The sequence below is a fragment of the Lactuca virosa genome, chromosome 4 (genome assembly GCF_052849685.1).
Source record: "Lactuca virosa cultivar CGN04683 chromosome 4, Lactuca_virosa_CGN04683_v6, whole genome shotgun sequence".
Lineage (NCBI taxonomy): Eukaryota > Viridiplantae > Streptophyta > Magnoliopsida > Asterales > Asteraceae > Lactuca > Lactuca virosa.
The window spans coordinates 373,103,684-373,118,793 of NC_136429.1; the positions used below are offsets into that span (position 1 = coordinate 373,103,684).

The 15,110-nt window shown below is 38.2% G+C and overlaps 1 non-coding gene across 1 annotated transcript; it reads right to left on the reverse strand.

The window, feature by feature from the left end:
• Positions 1–1,674: 1,674 nt before the first annotated feature.
• LOC145109974 (U2 spliceosomal RNA) lies at positions 1,675–1,871 on the reverse strand. The gene has a single exon (XR_013709368.1). It is a non-coding gene; the product is annotated as a U2 spliceosomal RNA (small nuclear RNA).
• Positions 1,872–15,110: the final 13,239 nt, after the last annotated feature.

Genomic DNA, 15,110 nt, shown 5'->3' on the forward strand with positions numbered 1-15,110 from the left:
ATAGAAAGAGTACAAAATGGGTTTTGCAATTTTCTCTCTCTAAACTAATTTCTCAAAATGTTCATTAGATAAAATGAGTGTCACTCACTTCCTTATAAAGGAAAGACAACTCATTATGCACAATCAAAGGAGTAAGCCCTCATAACATCCAAGAGTGACTTTGCACCCTTACATTCTCCTTCTCAAAGTTAGGATTGGATGTCCGACTTCAATCTCCAACGAGCGCGCGCGATCAAGACCAAACTCCTCCTCGAAGTAAACACCGGTCTTCAAATCCGCAAATGAAAGATCCGCTTCGAATACCCATCATTCTCCCCCTTTTTGTAATCAGAAAATGATTATAAAACCCATTAAGGGTGAGAAGCGCTCGAGGAATGAACTTTACAAAACTCCCCCTTGATGTGTGCCAAAAATGAAACACCAAAAATCTTGCACGAAAAAACAATCACGAAAAAGCCACAAAAAATTTAACAAGGTGGTATTGGCATTGCAATATGAAGCTTCTATTTGGCGTTGGTGTTATGTTTTGGTGGGACAACATAGACAACATATCCTGAAGCTTTCAGAAGTAAGACGGACCTTGTCGTCATATCTTCACATTAATTGTCTTTCCGACGCACTGGAAGCCAAAGCTTGTGGGGTACAAGGATAATCATACAAGTTGATGATAAGTTGGACTAGAAAAAAAACCATGTGATGGTTTCGAAGAACGAAAATCCCTCAATGTCGTTAACGTCATAGATAGTTTTGTTTTACACGACGAGAAATTCAATTACAATATGTTGGTGGAATTGTTAATCTAGAAAAGAAAATGTAGTTTGTTTATGTATATATATTAGTGAGTGTTCCCACATTGGCGTGTGAAGGATTCCAAGACGAATTTATATGTCTATCTTGTAGAGAGTTCAACACCGGGCCTGGTAATGTTTGCCTGTAACCCAAGTGGGGGTATCAAAGAGGGTTGGATTATGATTTGGTCCACTTTGGTTGGGTTTGGTGGTGTGTAACTTGAGTTGCCCGTTCCAAGTCTTGAGTTGGTTCAAGTGGCTTGAGCGAAGGCTTTGGGTCTCTTGGAACCTAGAGAAGGGGGCAATGCGTTAGGCTGGCTTACCAGAGCTGCGACAACCCCTCGCTTCTGACAGTGGAAGGATTACAAGTCTTGGCTCTTCAGGCCTATATTGCCGACTAGTCCGACTCATATGGACACCCACTTTTTTAAATTTTCTTGTAATCTTTAAGCCTTTTAAAGTCTAAAAGTTAAGTCTAATCTATGAACATTGAACTGAGCATTGGAGGGGTGCGCCAGGCAATCCAGCTTGTGGGGTAGCAGGATGTAGTTATACAAATTCATAATAAGTTGGACTAGAAAGAAACCATGTGATGGTTTCGTTGTAGATAGTTTTGTTTTACATGAGCAGAAGTTCAATTACAGTATGTTGGTTTAATTATTTGTTAGTTAAAAATAAAATTTTAGTTAGTTTCTGTATATATTATATTAGTGAGTGTTCCCACATTGGTGTGTGAAGAATTCCCAAGACGATTTTATAAATCTATCTTGTAGTGTGTCCATGGTTGAAATTAGGGGAGTGGGTTTCATGTTTCTGGCCCTCTGTAACTAATAACTGGTTTCTGCTGGATTGACACTTACAGGTCAAAAAGTTGAACTGAATATTGGAGGGGTGCGCCGGGCCTTGGCTGTAGTGTAAGACCAAGGCGACACATGAAGAACCCCAGCAGCAAGCTACTGTAACGGGCCTTCCCCCATAAAAAATAAGATTAATATCGAGTGGGCCGATGGCCCACATATCAGATATTAAACTGATAAGAACAGATACTACACTTGATCTTAGCCAAAAGGCCGAGAAAGGTATGCTTCTTACAGCCATGGGCTTCCCCTTTTGTACTCGCCTCCCTCTTGCCTGCTTCCTTCATTCACCCGATGTGGGAATTGGGATGCAGAATCTTTCACTTTCACTGCCAGCTCCCTTCCTGGTTCCTTCCTTCACTACAAAAACAACTTATTAAATATTATTCTTTTGCTTCTTTACTTTCTTTATATATTCAAATCAAACTTAGACTACTACTGCATATGCATATGTGTTTATGATTGCATTGCTTTTTCTGTCGTTTAAATTCACTCAATGCCAACAAACAAAACAACTTCATTTCATGTTGTGATGTTGATAATTACTGAATTACAAATGACACCTTCCACTCATGTACCTACTGTCCATTTAGTTTTATATCACGTATCTATTAACTAAATTTATAACCAAACACGATATCTAATGGACAAACTCAAACTAATCAGATAAGTCCAACTTGTTAAAATCCCTTCTATCAAAATATGTGTTTTTAATTAACATAATCCTTTTAACTTGTTTTGCTGATAAAAATCACATTATATCTTGAAACCATATAATTTTATAATCATATGATTTCTAACACATTAATTTCTTACTCGTTTAAAAAGCAGACATAAATTATTTTCCGGGCAACCGTTTCTTCGTTATGTCATCCTGTTCCCCGGGTAACATTCAACCTTACATTATGCTTCCCGTAAGTCTTCACTGTTCCTTTCCAAGATACTATCCGCTTTTTCAACCAACATGTCCCGCTCTTCTCATCGGCTTGCTATTTGGTCATTGCTGGTATCACACTATCTTCACCTCCTAACATCTTACAATCACTTCCGATTCGATTCCAACATATATGGGATGACTTTTAATGATCTAAACCTGAACAGATATATTTAGATTAAAAAAATATATGCTTAAACACATCCTCCATATCCTAGTAACATTATATTCAAATTTAGTCAACGGATGAAAATGAAAAATCCATATTCAACAATCAAAACTCGATACACATTCTTTTTTTTTTCAATTTTTGATGTTTATTTTTCATTTGAAGGGACATAAGGTGCTATAATCCCTGTTCTAACATCATCACACCACCACTTAAGCCATTGATTTCAAGTGGTGGATATCAAGAGGTGAGTCTCCATTAATGCTACTCAAAACTCAATACAAGCTTCTGAAATAAAGGAATTTTAACTCAAGTGATTGCTTGGATGTACTTGACTACTATCAACCCAGTTTGCTTCAAACTCCAAATTCCATCCATCAGTTCAATCTTCTCCTCTCATTCTCTCTAGGTATATCTTGCTCTTTAATAAACGATAGGGATAATCTTAAGTGCTTACGTTATCATAAGAATTGATCCTCTTACTCATAACTTGTTCATCAAACATTGCTTTTCGTCTCATATTAGTATTACCCAATTCGGACTTAATTTCACAACAGAGGTCTTTAATTACTTTACCTTTATAGCCCTAAGGCCATATAGTTATAATTATAAGATATGAAAGGAGGAGATTAAATAGGTACAAGACTTGTACTTTAAGTTCCACTTTTTGGGAAAAAAAAACTCTATTTAAATTCTAGTTGTGAAATAAACTTGAGTCTTAGATAACCTCAACACCCAAAAGGCACAACACTTATACTTGCTGAAAAGCTAGAGTAGCAATGTATTTTAAACATCTATGTTCATCAACTTTTACCTTTGAAAGGTTTCATCTCAAATCATCGATTAGCCAACAACTTAGCAGTGATTTTATATTCTAACCCAATCAAATTAATTGGTCGATAATCTATAACCATTAATGAGCTCCCTACCTTCGGAATTAGAGTTATGAACGAACTATTACAACCATGTGGAATATTAGCCGAAGAATGAACTACATGACACCATCAAAAATATAATTTTTCAATAAATCCCAATATCTTTCTACAAACTTTAAGAAAATAACCATCTGCACGTGGAGTCTTATCCCCTCCACACCACCAATCAACATTTTTAATTTCCTCGATCGTGCATGAAACTTCCAAACAATCGTCTTGCTCTGAAGCTAAAGTTTTACAACATGCGCTACAGTTTTGAACCCTCCCACCTTCGAACGTGGCAAATTTAATTTATTACTAAAAAATAAAAGTAAAATTTCTTCTCGCCAATTTGTAGATAATCAAGCTAATCACCAACTATTTTTATCCCACGAATAACAACTTGCATGCGTCTTCTATCAAGTATGCCGTGAACGTACTTTGAGTTTTCATCCCCTTAAATCTTAACTTTATGAATCACATCTAAAGTTTCCAATTTATCATAATCGTATTTTTTTTCAAAATATTCAAACGATCCCCGTGACTTTTGGAGTTACACTTCCTTGATCAATCTCAAAAAGTCTTAACATGTTCTTTTCATTATCTTTTTCCTTCTATTTGTTTTTTTTTTCAAAATTTTATAATATTCTTTAATTTTTATAAACTTTTATTTGAAGAACACATGTTAGCTTGTGTTAATCGAATCTAAGGGATGATTCCAAGTATTTGTAACAACAATATCAAAATCATCACATCCCATCCAAGAATTATACAACTTGAAAGGAATGGGCATGTAATCTCCACTGCAACCAAGTGTTTGAAAAGAATAGGTCTATGATTTGAATTGATATCTCCAATGCCATTGACATAAAAGCGGCAACATCTACAAAATTTTCGAAAACTAAAAATATATCCAATCCGCTCAGCTTTTCACTATTAACACTAATTTGGGTAAAATTATACACTCATAGGAACATCAAGTAACCACACATTATGAATGAAATCATTAAAATGAATTAGAGAAAAACGAACCTACACTCTCAGATGTGTCTATGACCGCATTAAAGTCTCCAACAATAATAAAATGTCACTGTTGTTGATGCGTGAAAATCTGGATGAGCTCCCAAAGTAACTTATTTCCCCTTCCATTTTGCGGATCGTCCAAATTGATCATCTAGCATATTAACTTATGAAACACCCACCCTCCCTCAACAATAATAATGTGTTCCTTATAAGTAACTCTATTCGTTACAACTACCGAAGGATCCCAAATGCTTAGTGATCCCCCGGTATACCCCTTGCACTAATAGCCACATAATCAAACTGGAATTTTCCCTAAATGCTCGTTACTTTTACAAGACTCGTTGCTTTTAAAAAGATCTGAATGTACGATACATGTTTCTCGAATCCCCACAATTATGCTTTCTACACAACTTCATGTGTTTATTCCTCTTGCCCTTATTCCCGATCACACAAACATTTAAAGAAAGAATATTTATTTATCCACTATGTTCTCACTCAATAATCTAAGAAGGTATGATTTAAATCCCTTTGAGTATGTTCGGACGTGGGTGAATGGGAAGACGAATTAACCAGCTTATCTAACAAATTTTCAACACCAAAAACATGTTCCTCGACCGCGGGTTGCTTCCGGAACCCCTTGGCAACAACACCATCAAATCGAGCCCCATAAAAACCACATGGTTTGGACATGGATTGAGACGAGCTTCCGTCTTCATTGGCATTATTTCACTTTATTTTTCCTTCCTTATCATTAGTTATGTCTTTGCTTGTTCGAATTAGTCAATCACCCTCAAAACACATGTCATCTTTGTTGAAAAAAAACACATTATTGTGGCCTTAGTACTATTTTTTAATACTTAGTACATTTTGGGTACATTTATATTATGTACCATAATGTTTTTCATAATGACATATTTGGTCCCTGAACTTAAATGTTTAGAGGAGGATGGATATGACAATTGTCCATAACGTGAAGATCTATATGTGTGTGGTTTAAAAACTATTTCCCATAAGGTGTAACTGATGTACACCAAGATCATGTGTGTCAAAGGCATCAACTCTTTCCATCATAAATCAGTAGACACCATTACGGGCAGAAAAGAATCATTACATGGCATCATCATCATCAAAGCTTATACTTCCAAATAAGTACCTTTCACTCTTAATGAAACTATTTGTGAATCGGATCCTGATTATGTCAACATGTGGTATAAAAGTTTGTTTTAATTATCTAAATTTCAACATCATATAGCGCCAATTAAGTTTCACTACTTTATGAAAACGATGCTGATAAAATGTAAATTTTTTCACAAATCTGTAATCTATTCATGTACCTAAAACTGTTTATTTTCTTCCCTTATTTCAAACTTTGGTTTTGTTTTATTATGATGCATCGTGAAATCAGAGATCTTGAAACCCTTGGGTTTTGGTTTATAACGACAAAGTGATTTCCGATTAAATTAGCAACATCAATTACCTTAAAGAATTGTGCTTTGTTGTTCACTTATTCACCGTACGTATGAGAAAACTGATAAATTTATATCCTTGAAACTTATTTTTCTATAAAAAGATTCTTAGATAAATGAAAAGGGCTTATCCGCTCTAAACGATAATCAAGTGTACTATATAGAGCTCGCGTCTTCCTTTTTCTTATTCTTTTCTCTTTTACTTTTTTTTCTCATGAATCTGCGTAATTTTTAAATGAAGGCCAAATTTATTTGGTGATAAAGAAATAATGTGTCATCATACACTAATGCCTAATGAATAATAAACCAACATTGCTAACTCATTTGTTTAATAATGCTGTTTTTTTTATCTCGTGTCAACTTGAAACTAATTAATGTGCTACCTTGTTGTGTAAATCAGTAAAAGGATGCCCTACATCTATTTAATTCTTAACATATGTCTTTAACTCTTAACATGTGCCGAAATAATTATTGGTTGTAAATAGATAATGGACATCCATTTATAATTATGTTTTCTTGTATCCATTGAAATTTCATATTTTATGTCATTCTGCATGGTTATGGAATTTGTTGCATAAGTATTTTTTATTAGACAAAACTGCATAAATGGACAATGTGGTTAGCTGAAAATTGTCATTTTGGTATAAAAAGGTTTGGATTAGCACTAGAGGTCCAAACTTTTCATTTTATTGCGAGTTTGGTCCAATTTTCTTTGAACCTTTCTATAATGACGATTTTGCCCTTATTTTTTTTACTTTTTCGTTTTTTTATTAGTTTTTTTGACTAAAATAAATATAAAACAAAGTAGAAAACCAATTAACCCCACCCTACCCCCATCTCTCTCTTTTTTTTTCTCTCTCTCTCTCTCTCTCTCCACACAAATCATTTGCTTCACAAAACCCATCTACTTCGCCGCCACCACCACCACCGGCGAAGAGGATTCCATTTTCAAATTCCCAAAAGCATGCATGTTGCAACCCTCAAGATCCAAGAATACACCATCTTCACGCAACAGCCAGAAAATCAGAACACCACCTCCATCTTCCTCAACAAACCCTTTTTCCGGAGTTCAAGCGAACAACACCGTCAGCAAATCCTACATTCGTACTCAGATACTGATCTCATACTCATGGCATCACAGCGCCTCGCAGTGTCTTGACTCTACCACTGATCTCATACTCATGGCATCATACTCAGATACTGCATTGCTTCCTCGGAATCTCGCAACCGATTTTTCTCTCGTGCCACTTGTAACCCCGAAATACTCCATCTCCCAATTTGAAACACGGAGAAATCGCCAACGACTCAGAACACGAAGATGACCCTCCGAAACTCTTTCCTCTATTGCTCAAAACCAAGCGAGATTACGCATGCCGACCCGGAAATTGGCTGCCCGATCATCTCTTACCCTTTCCAAAGAGCATAGAATAATCCATTCATCGAACCAAAATTTCCCAACTGCCGAAGTATCCCTACGAACCAACCACCTCGAAAAATTCTTATCTACCACAAGGCCTCTGACCAACGGCCACCTGCCGTGCAGACACTCATCCTTTCTTGAACGCGTACAACATGCATTAACTCCCTCTGCAACTCACCTCGACCACCAATAACCCTGGTCTGATGAATCCATAGTGCATGTCTCTATCCAGCTCCCTAACCGCTCTTGAACAAATCTCTGATCCTCTCAATAAAATACCCGGTTCTCCCCCACTCGGGGTTCGAACCATCACCAATTGGCGCACCAATAATCTATTCCACAAACTGTTTCCACCAGGAACATCACACTTACTCTTGGAAGGTACTACGCAATGCTCGGTGGTCTCCCCGATAGAGACCTCGCAACTCCAAATACCTCGAATCTCAGATGAAATCCTCAGAAACTTCTCATCATGATTGCCTCTAATCATACAGAATCTCATACCATCCCATTACCGGACATCTCAACTGTCCAGTAGTAACTCTGACTCTTAATCTGAAAATAATGAACTATCATACTCCTCATCCTCGACTCCTCAACCAACGTTCCATCACGTGGATTGTAATAAGAGCGGAGACCTCATTACCACACTCGATACTCATCATAGACAATAAGAGCCGCCGCCCCAATATCCTCGTATTGATCGTCCGTCGCTGCAACTAATACATTCCCTACTATGCTCAAATAGGGTGTATCCTTGTCCTTAACCATCTCAGTCCCCACTGACAACCTGCTCATGCTCTATCATTACCTCTCGGCAGACATACTGCCCAAATACTCTAATGGAAGGTCGCCATCAATGCTAACCCGCAGGGTTTTACCCCCAAGCTCAGAAACCGAAATCTCAACACCTCTTATGTTTCCCACAGGAAACGGAAATAACACCACCCAGGTCACAGAAGGTGACATCTCCACTATCGGTTGATTTCTCAACTCATGCCGCAATCCTCCATAAACACAATCTCTACTCATCCTTGAGTCTTGCGACTTCATCTGACATCTCACCATAAATACCTTGGAATCATCTCGACTTCCCTCAGAAGGGATGCTTCGTTGGAACTTGTTCCACATGACCCTCTGACCTCATACTCTATCGCATCCGATCTCGGTCTAACCAATCACAACGGAATAACTGGTAGAACCATTAACACTAACCGCCACGGGTCATGGTACTCGAACCATGTGGCCACCTCTCGATCTGCTATAAACCATGGTACTCGATCCATGTCATCTCCTCTTACTCTGCTACGGATCATGGTACTCAAACCATGTTCTCTCTTCTCAGTCCGCTACAAAGCATGGTACTCGAACCACGACATCACTAATCAATCTGTCACTTAGCATGGTACTCGAACCATGACATCACCTCTCAATCTGCTACTTAGAATCTCCAGAATACTCCCTGCATCAAGTGTGGGTCCTCTGCTTTCAGTCGTATGGGCCCATACTACCTGTCACATCTACCCATACTTTCCACACGGACCATCCCAGATTTCCCAAGTAGTTGCGCAACCTTCTCGTTCGTCCATCCCGTTACACGTTTTCGCTCCCCAGCGAAATGCTCTACCCTGTCTGCGTACTCATCTGACCACGGTCACCCCCTAGGCTCTTCCTAGGTGCTCACACTTCTCTGCCATCAGCTGCTGAAAACTCCTAATGATGCCAACCATCTACCTCTTGAATATCGTCATATTCACTTAGTAGCTGACTCCCATCATCGAGAGTTCCACAAAGCACGAAGCAAGCAACATTCGGGCATCGAATAATCTCCACCAATACATAAACCACTCTAGGTTACAACTACTCTTGCTCTATTCACACACAACAGGTGTCACCGAACTCAAGCACTCTACCCCACATGGGTATATAACTACTCTCTCAGTAGGCATCCTTCGATGCTTATCTAGGTATCTCTCCTAGACTACTCCTCTACTCGAAGCTCTATCTCTGAAATATTCCTGCTGGATACTCTTACTCAGCACATACTCGAAAGCACATCACAGATAACAGCAACTCCTAGGCTAATGCATCACAAATCAGGCCACTCTAGTCCTAAAATATGGAATACCTAGCCTATTACTAGCATGCATGATATCTCATAAAATATCTCATAACATAAAAGAAATGGTATTTTGGGAAATCACTGTTCGGGCTCTGGCTGATTGTACACACTGCTCCTTCTCGTTTTCTCTTAGAAACTCTTGTTTGCTTTAGAAAAATCATTTCTTTGAAATTTTTTCTCAAATCCTCAGTTTGAGTCCAGATTTACCCGAGGGTGCATCCGGATCCCTCAAACCAAGGCTCTGATACCAACTTGTAACGACGTAAATTTTCAAACAGATTTTTCATTTTAAAATCGCATACTTTTCATAACATATTGTATAAAAATATCGTTTATTCAAATTACAAAACACAACTCCATTAATAATCCAGGATCCTCAAAATCATAACTCTTTCTCTAGTGTGTACAATCAAGTCGGTGCTGTCCCGCGATCATGAGAAACCTGAGACACATAACACATAACACGGTACACACAAAGCTTAGTGAGTTCCTCAAAATACCACATACAACAAATTCGCCACTCGAGGCTATACTCTGTAGGACCCTCTGGTCCATGTGTCTCAGCGGGACCCTCCAGTCTCGTAGCTCGTTGGACCCTCTGGTCTCGTCTGGTTGAGCCTTCCAGCCTCATATATCGTTGGACCTTCCAGTCCGGTCTGGTTGAGCCTTCCGGCCTCATAAATCGTTGGACCTTCCGGTCCGGTCTAAATAACTCATAGCATAATATCACATAGACAAGATGCATAACTCAAGTAAGCACATAAGACCTTCTGGTCACACATAAATACCACTCTAGGTAACGTATAGTGAGAAGACTCACCTCGGTTAGCGGGTAACCGACAAGCACTCGGAAATCTTGGACTAGCCTCCGCCTAACACGTAAGACAAGCATCTCAATCATTATCCGCCTTATTACTCTTTACACTTTAAATCCTCTTTTCCTCTTTTGACCCTTAGGATGGGTGAAAGACCATTTTACCCCTCCTTGGCCCCACCTGCCCCCTTACTGGTCCACTCATGAAGTCAACTGAAGTCAACCTAGGTCAACATTCCATGTTGACCTGACTCGCCGAGTGCACACCTGTGACTCGCCGAGTCCCCTCGAATTCTCCATGATCTTCCTAGGGTTCGCTCAGCTCACTGAGTTGACTCCCAACTCGATGAGTCAATACTGGCCAAGGCTATTGGGTCACACCCACTACAACTCGTCGAGTCATCCCATGGACTCGGCGAGTTGGCTCCATTGGGTTACTCACTCAGCCACCTGAGGTCAGATCTGTAGCTCTAACTCATAGATCTAACCTCCTACTACCTAAAAGTCGCGTAAAGGTCCGATCTTGATGTCCATGCATGGCGTATTTTGCATTATAAACCATAAAAACTCCATTAATGGTTCCTAGCTTCAAAGCCCAATGGTTGCTCCACCATGGCTTTCCACTTTCGGACTCTCTGGACCCTCCAAGGTCCAGATCTATGCTATCAGCTCATAAGAGGAGTTTGATGCATTCAAAACCCCACCAAGAAGGTAATACAAGCCCTAATCCACGAAAGAAAGATCTACTCAAATAGGGAAGAAAGGGGTCCGAATTCATACCTCCAACTGATGCTCCTTGGTTGCAAATCGCGGATCTACAACCTCCTCTGGCCCCTTTGGCTTGAAACCTTCCTCTCCCTTGCAAGACACCCACCAAGAAGCTCAACATGGCTCTCTTTCTTGCCCAAAAGCACTCATGACTCGTTTAGGGTTCTCTCCTCTGAAGGGTAGCCGCAATAGGAGACCTTAAGTGCCTTTAAATAGGCCCAAGCCCGAGAGAATTAGGGTTTTTGCCAACAGCGATGACTCGGCAAGTCATCTCTGCGACTCGTCGAGTCCATTCATTATCCACATCACCAAGTCGCGACCCTAGTCGACGAGTTGAGGCACCAACTCGTCGAGTCCCTCCAAAGTCCTTAAAGTAAATACTTAAAACAATTTACTTGGTAAACCGGATGTTACATCGTCGTCTTTCGTGATTTTCATATCTACATGGTTGTTGTCGGAAAATCGATGTTGGTGGTGGTGTTGAATGTGTGCCGATTGCAAACAGAGGAGGGGATGAGCATAAGAGACCTACAAGAATTTAGATGTATTAGGTTTGTAAAGAGAATAAGAGGATATGGGAAAGAAAGGGTGTGACGAAAAGAGATCGAGAAGGGGAAGGGAGTTTGTGTAATTGTTTCCATTTTGTTCCTTTACATCCAAGTGAAATCAATTTAAGAGTGAAGGAATCACATGAAATAGATGTGAGTTCTCCATGTTCTTGCTTTCTTGAATAAGTAGGACTCATTAATGTATCATGGGGGGTTATGAATGGCTATTTGTGTCGGAAATCATTGATTTCATGAATATTAACTGATGTGAAGGAATTAAACCTGAATATGAGGTACGGTCATCTTTGTTATTGGTGAAGGGGAGGGTGTTTGTGGAATTGTTTCAGGGGTGGGTGGTGATTCTTATTTGTATGTGTGTGTGTGTGTGAGAGAGAGAGAGACAGATAGACAGAGAAATAGAGGCCTAAGATGGGGTTTTTATTTGTTTTTCTTTTTTTAGTACATATTTAAATAAATAAATAAGATTGAAATATTAAAATGTAAAGGCGAAATCATCATTATAAAAAAAAAAGTTCAAAACAAGTTGTACCAAACAGACAACAAAATAAGAAGTTTTGACCTCCGGTGCAAGTCCAAATATTTTTTTTACCAACGTGACCATTTTCAGCTTACCATACGGATCATTCTTGCAATTTTCTCTTGTTATTATCATGATGTAATTTGTAATATATATGTCATCGATTAACAAAATTGTTGACCTAACACATTATATATATATATATATATATATATATATATATATATATATATATGTGTGTGTGTGTGTGTGTGTGTGTATGTTTTGGAAAAGATAAATTTAAAAATGGAGCATTTGGTGACGTATTTTTTTTTCAAATTTTTGGCTTGTTAAGTAAAATCTGGCATCGTGATACGAGACGCATAAGATTGTTTTTTTTTTGTTTTGTAGTTTTCCTAATGGCCATTATAAACTAATATCTTATTTGTTTAAGTCTCACTTACCATATGTAAGGGTTTAAAACTGTATGGTTTTTAATCTTACTTCTTACGAACTAGATAATTTAATTGGCATATGATATTATAATTATGATTTTATAAGTGTTTATCAAACTAGCTCAATATCTATAAAATTGGATAAACCTTTAATTTTAAAATTATAAATGATGAGTGATAACTTTGATGTAATGTTTAAGTGGCTGAACCAAAGAAAGGTTGCTTACGCTTTACATTATAGTTTATTCAACACCATATTAAGCAATTGTTTGAGTTGTTATTCATGGAACCCAACGGCTAATTAGATAAGGATTCATAGATTGAATTTTAAGCATAACATCCAAAAATATTATATTTATGCCCAAAGGTTATTGCAATATTTATGTAGCCAAGTATAATTTTTGGACCCCATAATATTTAATTGTTGATATAGCCAAAGCGAAACTAACAGTTGAATAAGGAGTCTTTAGACCTATTATTTTGGTGTTAATAATAGGTTATACTGATATGCTTTAATTAGGGGTGAGCAAAAACCGAATCGCAAACCGAAAAAACCGCATAAACCGAAACCGAAATAAAAACCGATGGTGCGGTATTTTGTTTTGCAAAAACCGAAAATGTTCGATGCGGTGCGGTTTCTAGTTATTGCAAAAACCGCAAAAAACCAAACCGCACCGCATATATATATATATATATATATATATATATATATATATATATATATATACACACACACACACTAAGTGTTGATATTTGTAAGAACGAAGAACTTGTGACAATTAAAATTTCTATAAATATAAGTATTTATCTTATCAGATGATGATTGTATATTTTTAAGCATACATTTAGTGCTATTTATGAGAACAAATAATGTTTATGAAATTTTTTAACATTTAAATATGAAGAGTACTATCGATGATAGTATCATTTTTTGAAAAACATTAATTGATATTATCTCATGTAAATGTGAAATAAATATTATATTTAATTCGTATTATATTCAAGCATTAGAAGCATGTTGGATGAATGGTTATGTCATTTGATTTCAAACCAAGAAGTGGTGGCATCACAAAAACTGAACCGCAAAAAACCAAAAGGCAAAACAAAAAAAATAATAATAATAACCGACAAAAAACTGCAAAAAGAAAAAAAAAACGAACCGCATAAAAACCGAACGGTGCGGTTTCTAAACTTCAAAAAACCGAAGTTGCGGTTTTCGGTTCGGTTTTGGGCAAAAATCGTACCAAACCGCACCATGTTCACCCCTGGCTTTAATCATTTTTAATCCCATTAGATCAAATTATTCTCTTCTGTGTATATATTTAATTAAGATACTTGAATAACTTTCAAAAGGAATGAAAATGCTCATGTAATTGAGAAATAAAATTGAGTAAAGGTCCTAAATTCAAATGAATGTACCAGCAAGCCTAACAACACTTTCACCTCAACACAATCGCAGCCTTACGCCTTGCCCCAATCTATCAATTCGGAACGCAAATAGAGTCGAGCACACACTCGACCGAACACCCAATTGAACCCACTTCACGACTGGAACCCCAACCCACTTTCGAACTCCAAACTCGCACAACCCTCAAACCAAAAAGCTACTTGGGCCACCATTTTCCTCGATGGGGAAGAGAAACTCATCCTGGTCTCATACCTGCTCCTGTCCTGAATACTTGCGCGATTCTCCCCCACTTAGATTCGACTAATTCTTCGCAATACATGAGATTTGATGGATTCCCAATCACTCTTACTCTTTAATAACCAACTGCTGACAACCTGCTTCTTACCCATGCTAGTGTTCTATTACTGGACCAAATCCCAAAGACCACACAACTCCTAAAGATCAGACGAACACTTCCCGAATCCTAGCAAAACAGATAATCTCAGACGCCTTGAAATGATGCCACACTCATATCTTGAAGTCCAAATAACCGATGCCCAGACCAAAGCCTCCGCAGTAGACCACTTCCCCTGGCGCTTCCAAAAGCCGACCCAAGCACAATGGCTGATTCACCAATCCTGACCGTAGACCTTCCGCATCACGTCCCTGAACTGATCTCGACTATAGACCCGGATAACATTGAACGCTCCAAACCAACAAAGAGGGAAACGACCTTTCACTAACCACCCCGTAACTCACGGTATGCAAATGGCATATAACAATGTTTGAAGGAATAACCCAAACACACAAGCAGGGAAACAAACCCAAAAGTACACTCATGATGTCCACATCCATCTATTCTCACTTTTGGCTGCCTTATGCATGCAAATTATACATAGAACAGGAAATAAGGCCAAATCAGTCATTC